General features: G+C 46.4%; 1 pseudogene; it reads left to right on the forward strand.

The window, feature by feature from the left end:
• The first annotated feature begins 4,819 nt into the window (after positions 1-4,819).
• LOC102432559 overlaps positions 4,820-6,590 on the forward strand; it is a 5,096-nt pseudogene continuing 3,325 nt past the window's right edge.

Consider the following 6,590-nt stretch of genomic DNA (forward strand, 5'->3'; position numbering starts at 1 on the left):
AGCTATAAACTTCCCTCTCAGAACTGCTTTCATTGCGTCCCATAGGTTTTGGATTGTTGTGTTTTCATTGTCATTAGTTTCCAGGATGCTTTTAATTTCTTCTTTGATCTCATTGGTAACCCAATCAATATTTAATAACATGCCATTCAGCTTCCAGGTGTTTGCGTATTTTGGGTTGTTTTTATTGTAGTTCATTTCTAATATTATGCCATCGTGGTCTGAGAAGATGCTTGGTATGATTTCAATCTTCTTGAATTTGGGGAGTCTTTGTTTGTGACCCAATGTGTGGTCTAGTTTTGAATCTGTCCCATGAGCCCTTGAGTGGAATGTATATTCTGTGGCTTTAGGGTGAAGTGTTCTGAAGATGTCTATTAAGTCCATCTGATCTAGTGAGTCATTTAGGATTGCTCTTTCTTTGCTGATTGTATGACTAGAGGATTTATCCAGTGATGTCAGTGGTGTATTAAAGTCCCCTACTGTGATTGTATTGTTGTCGATCTCTCCTTTGATATCTTCCAGGAGTTTTTTTTTTATGTATTTGGGTGCTCCTGCATTGGGTGCATATATGTTTACCAGGGTTATATCTTCTTGTTGTATTGATCCCTTTAGTATTATGAAGTGGCCTTCCTTATCTCTTGTTATGGCCTTCACTTTGAGGTCTATTTTGTCCGATATAAGTATTGCTACCCCAGCTTTCTTTTCCTTTCCATTTGCCTGAAAGATATTTTTCCATCCCTTCACTTTCAGTCTGTGTGAGTCCCTTCTAATGAGGTGGGTCTCTTGTAGACAGCAAATGCATAGGTCATGGTTTTTTATCCATTCAGCCACTCGATGTCTTTTGGTTGGAGCATTTAGTCCATTTACATTTAAAGTCATTATTGAAAGGTACTTGTTTGCAGCCATTTCTTTTTTTGTGTGGCTGTTTTCTTTCTGAGCCTTTTATTTCTTCTTTTTACACCAGTCCCTTTAGCATTTCTTGCATTGCTGGCTTGGTGGTGATAAACTCCCTTAGCCTTTTTTTGTCTGTGAAGCTTCTTATTTCCCCTTCAATTTTGAATGATAGCCTTGCTGGATAGAGTATTCTTGGATTCAGTCCTTTGCTTTGCATCACTTTGTAAATGTCCGTCCATTCTTTTCTGGCCTGATGTGTTTCTGTTGAGAAATCATTTGATAATCTAATGGGAGATCCCTTTTATGTAACTTTCCATCTCTCTCTTGCAGCCTGTAAGATTCTCTCTTTGTCTTGTACATTTGCCATCATAATTATGACGTGTCTTGGTGTGGGTCTTTTTGGGTTCACCTTGTTTGGGACTCTCTGTACTTGTGTGACTTTTTTCTTCCCCATCTCAGGGAAGTTTTCTGATATTATTTCTTGGAATAGGTTTTCTAATCCTTGTTCCTCTTTCTGTTGTTCTGGCACCCCTATTATTCGTATGTTGTTTCGTTTCATGTTGTCCCAAAGCGCCCTTAGACTCTCCTCCTTTCTTTTAATTTTTTTCTCCAGTTGCTTTTCAGATTGAGCTTGTTTCTCTGCCTTATCTTCTAACTCACTAATTCGGTCCTCTGCTTCTTTTAGTCTGCTGTTGAAACTTTGCATGGTGTTTTTGATTGTAGCTATATCACTTTTCATTTCTTCCTGACTCTTGCATAGGTTGTTGATTTTCTCATCCATCTGGTGAATGAATTGTATAACCATTATTCTGAATTCTTTTTCTGTCATGTTGCATGCTTCAACTTCATTAATTTCCTTTCTTGGCGACTCCTCATTGTCTTTCCTCTGGGTGTTGTGTCGTCTCTTCATTCTAATTATCTCCCGACGATTCAAACGTCGAGTTGTGTGGGCCTGGGCCGTGTGCAGTGGGAGCCTCTCACCACCCTAGTGTCACTGAAGAGCTCTGACACTAAGATGTGTGGTTGTTGTGGATTGGTTTGAACCAGCTCGCTCAGGGTCAGTGTTGCCAGTGCTCCATTTGGCCTCGTGCGCGCCCTTAGAATCAGGGACCCTGCCTGCACCATGCTGAAACAGAGACCCCCCTGGAGCGTGCTGAAAATCAGCGCCCCCTAGCGTGGGCCAGGAGTCAGAGTTCCCCAAGAATCCAGTATCAGAGTCTCTGTTTCTTCTCGCGACCTCGCCTTGAGAATCAGGGTCCCTGTGTGCCCTTGCACCAGGAAATTGGAGTCACTGGCTCTTAGTATGAATGCACAGGGAATCAGGATCTCAGGTACAAGTGATAAGAAACACAGTCAAGTCACTGGTGCTTGGTGCTGCCTCCTGCCCAGAGAATTGCGGTCCCTGGGCCTGTGCTCCATGGGACAAATTCCCGGTGTTCACACAATTGCTCCCAGCCCAGGGCTCTGAAGCCGGCAGTGTGCGTAGGATCAGTTCCTGGTGTTCACACGTTTGCTCCCAGCCCAGGGCTCCTGGAGCAGGCAGTGCGAGCAGGACCAGTTCCCGGTGTTCACGCGATTGCTCCCAGCCCAGGGCTCCGAAGCTGGCAGTGCGCGTAGGATCAGTTCCTGGTGTTCGCGCGTTTGCTCCCAGCCCAGGACTCCTGAACCCGGCCCTAAGCGGGATTGGTTCCAAGGTGCTCACGCACTTCCAGGCAAAAGTTCCTGTGGCAGTGCTGAGGCCCCGGCAAGGGGTGGGTCTATCAGTTACTATGGCACTGCCCGCGAGCCTGCAGGAAGGGGGGGGGATGGGCTCTGTTACTCACGGATCTGCCGCGGGGATTTCTGAACTTTTGGTGTCTGCAGGTCTGAAGTTGTGGTCACAGGTCTCTGTCCCCAGTGGCTGCAGGGTCCTGGTATGCATCTGAGATCAGACTGGGTGGTGCTGAGGCCAGGATCCTAGTCTCAAGAAGCTCTGTTTCCCAAGATGGCATGGTCGCTGTGCCCGTGCCGGCTGCCCAGGAGTGTCCGCGCAGGGAGTGGGGCTCCACCGCCTAAGACTGCCCGGTTTAGCAGCCCCTTAGAAGACCTGCAGAATCTAACTGTCCCTAGCTCATACACACACACACCACACAGGTCCACACACTCCTCTATCACTTCTTGCGCTCTCACACTCTCTCCCTCCCTACCTTCCTGCTGGTCGCCATTTTTCTCTTTTTGGCAATAATAATCCCTGGGACAGTTCTTGCTGGAGATTTTCATGGGTCAAAGTTCCCAGGATCAGGGGGACAATAGCTATAGTCGATTGAACAATCTGTTTCATACTGTGTGCCAAAATAGTCCAGCCCCCAAGCTGTATTATGGGATTATGTCCTTTTGAGCAATGTCTTACAAGTTCTGCTCTGCCATCTATCCTTCATTGCTGCTGTATCCTGGTGACAACAGAGGGGTGTGTCCTCAACACCTTGCCATTTACTTCACAAACAGGAAACCTGAAGGGTCAGTAGGAATGTGAAGAGCTGCGCAAACTCACCAGTACTCAGAGAAGTGCAAATTAAAACAACATGGAGCTATCACCTTAGGTACGTGAGATGGGCAGACATGCGAATGTTGCTAACAGAAAGTGTCAATCAGGATATGAGGAAAACGGGACTCTCTACACAAGAGGACAGTGATGCTCAGTGAAATTAAGCACACATATGCCCTGTCCCCAGCATATCTCATTCCTGGTATATGTCCAGGTAAAGTTCCATGTCCACCTGCAGGGCATGTGAAGCAAAGTATTCATGACACTGGTGTTGTAGGAACTGGGAGTTGAGGGCATCTAAGTGCCCTTCACCAGTGGTACTGGTAAGTTAAATGAACTTGGTTGGCTTCCTCCAAAACCAGACCCTGAGATGAGGGTTTGCACTTAAGTAGCTTCTTTGGGAGGTGATTTAAGGAAGCACCAGGATGGAGTGGGAAAGGCAGAGTCAGGGCACTTTGGGAGTCAATAAAGGGAACATATTGGCAGGTGGCCTCAGTGAACAATAAGAACTTAATCTCACTAGAGGACATTGGTTGACAGTGTTGTTTGTGCCCCAGAGTAATCCCACCTGAGCAGGTAGAACTTGAGGGTATTTATCCTTCAACTCCCATCATCCTGGGCTGAGTGGTGGTCACAGGGGCACTAAGTTGCATCTCCATCTGCCTGCCCAAGCACAGGCCAAGAGAAAGGCCTCCCAAATCCATGCAGCAGGACACCAGAGCTCTGGACTAGAACCATTAGTGCCAAAAAGAGGGCATGAAGCAACAACTGTGTCCCGTAGACAGGCTTTAAGACGCAGCATAGAGGAAATGCATAGGAAACAGCAAGAGTTATACAGCAATATCATTAACGTGAATTAAAAACACAAGCAGCAACACCACGTTACTGTGGACACATCACACTCACACCATATATTCAGACTAATTTGGGACACAGGGCCTTGGGGAGCAGGGAGTGGTGAGTGGTACTGAGGATGGGGGATGACTGGCAGAAGAATAAAAACCATGTGGCTTCATGGAGATGGATGAAGAAATGGTATCATAAATTTGGGAGAGTAATTTAAGATCTTGATTTTTTTCCTGCCTCTTCTAGTTTAATGAATATGCTTTTCCAGGACCGAGGTAAACCCTCACCTCCCACATTACACCTAGGACATCTGGCTTCAGGCTCCCTAAGGCAAGGACTGTGTCAAATACAAGATCATCCCCCTCACTGCCAGTGTGACCTAAGGCCCATCCAATAATGTAGTCTCCACCCTTCTCCAATGAATACATTTGAACAGGAGGCACAGGACAGCCTAAGGCCCCACAACTACATTTCCCAGAGATCCCTGTGTGACTACAGGGAGGGGCTGTTTCCCAAAAGCCAGGAAGGGCACTTCCTGTACTGACCTCAAGTGGGAGGAGTGAAGTCAGTCTAGTTCCTGGTGTGGGTCCTAGTTGAACTCAGGTAAGTGACTCTTTTTAGCTTTGAAATGGGGGCTTAATCCTACCTAAAATGTGAGTCCAGGAGGCCGGATACTACAGTGCGCTTGAATTCCAAGTCCAGAGGTTGTTCAGAAGGTAGGTGACACCTACTTAGAATCCTTACGCTGTAAGGACTGTACATGTGAAGATAATGGACCCTTGATTCACACTGTCTGTGCCCACAGCAGCACCTGCTGGGCCCTTTTTTGGTAACCTGCTCTTTCCCTGCCCCAGGGCCCTCATTTTAGTTTCTCACAAAACGGCTGACCCCACCTTCTCTCACTCAAAAATAGTAACAACTTCCTGTCAATTATCTAATGTACCCTGCCCAGAGACTTATTTGTTGGCCTTTTATGGGTTTTAAAAGTTCAGAGCCAACTTTAAAAAATACGCTGATATCACCTGCACGTCCGAGTGTCTGAGTTTCTGCTTTTCCTTAGGAGTGGGAAAAACAAAATCAAAAAACAAAAACCCACTGGAAACTCCCCTGTTACAGCTGATCTCCACGCATGGGACTCTCTGGGCCACCTCACAGGCTCTCAGAACACCAAGCAGAGTTGAAGGAGGGTCTGTGGGTGAGGCTTGCCCGACAATCTCTTTCCCATCCGGAAAATCACTGGGCTGGCCACTTGCGTCTGGGACTGAACTAGGTTGTAGTGTCCTTACAGTGGGTCTCAGAGCCGAAATAAAAAGAAAGGGAAGGGAAGAAAGGGCAGGAAGAGGAGGGGAGGGAGAAGGGAAACGGAGAGGAAAAGAAAATAACAGCACAGGCAAGAAAAGCCACTCAGAAACACTCCTTAAAATTCTTCTAATCAACTCAGCAATTCCATTCCTTGGTATAAACACAAAATCATTGAAAACACATACTGTACTGAAAAATGTACTTGAACACATTCACAGCGGCACTATTCACAACAGTCAAAGGTGGAAACAAGCCAGATGCTCATCAAGGAAGGAAGAGACAAAGGAAAATAGGGAGTCCATACCGTGGAACATTACTCAGTCATAAAAGGGAATGAAGTATTGACATGTGTCACACAATAAGTGAACCTTAGAAACGTTATGCTAAATGAAAGGAGGCAGCCACAAAATGTGCCATGTTATATGATTACGTTTTTATGAAATATCCGGAATAGATAAATCCCCAGAGACCGAACGTAGAGTGGTGGCTGCCAGGGGCTGGAGGGAATGGGGAGTAACTGCTCAGTGGGTATGGGGTTACATTTCCTGCTAATGAGATATTTTGAAACTAGATAGAAGTGGTGATTGCACAAAACTGTGAATGTACCAAATGGTACATCTGTTCACTTTAACATGGTTAGTTTTATATTATGTGAACTTCACATCAGATATTTTAAAAAGTCTATTCAGTAATGCCAGGAATCCCGGGAGTGGGGTTGACAATTTCACCCCAGTCCGGAAGTGTACTGTGCGGCTTGTAGCCTTGGGGTGGCGGCAGCATTTCTCCTCCTTCCCCAGGTCCTCATTTCAGTTCCTCAAGCACAAAACAGGGCGTCCACTCCTCCCCTCAAAAGGAAATTTTTAAGTTGTCATTTCTCTGTTGTCCAGAGACTTTTTGCTTGGCCTTTACCATCTTCAGCTGAGCAGCTGTTTCTGTGGACTGGCTCTCGGGCCTGCTCCCGGGACCTGCCTGACCTCTGCAGGCATTCACCCAGTGGGGGGGCTGAGAGGCAAGCTCAGTGCACCAT

The sequence above is a fragment of the Myotis lucifugus genome, unplaced genomic scaffold (assembly GCF_000147115.1).
Source record: "Myotis lucifugus unplaced genomic scaffold, Myoluc2.0 scaffold_194, whole genome shotgun sequence".
Lineage (NCBI taxonomy): Eukaryota > Metazoa > Chordata > Mammalia > Chiroptera > Vespertilionidae > Myotis > Myotis lucifugus.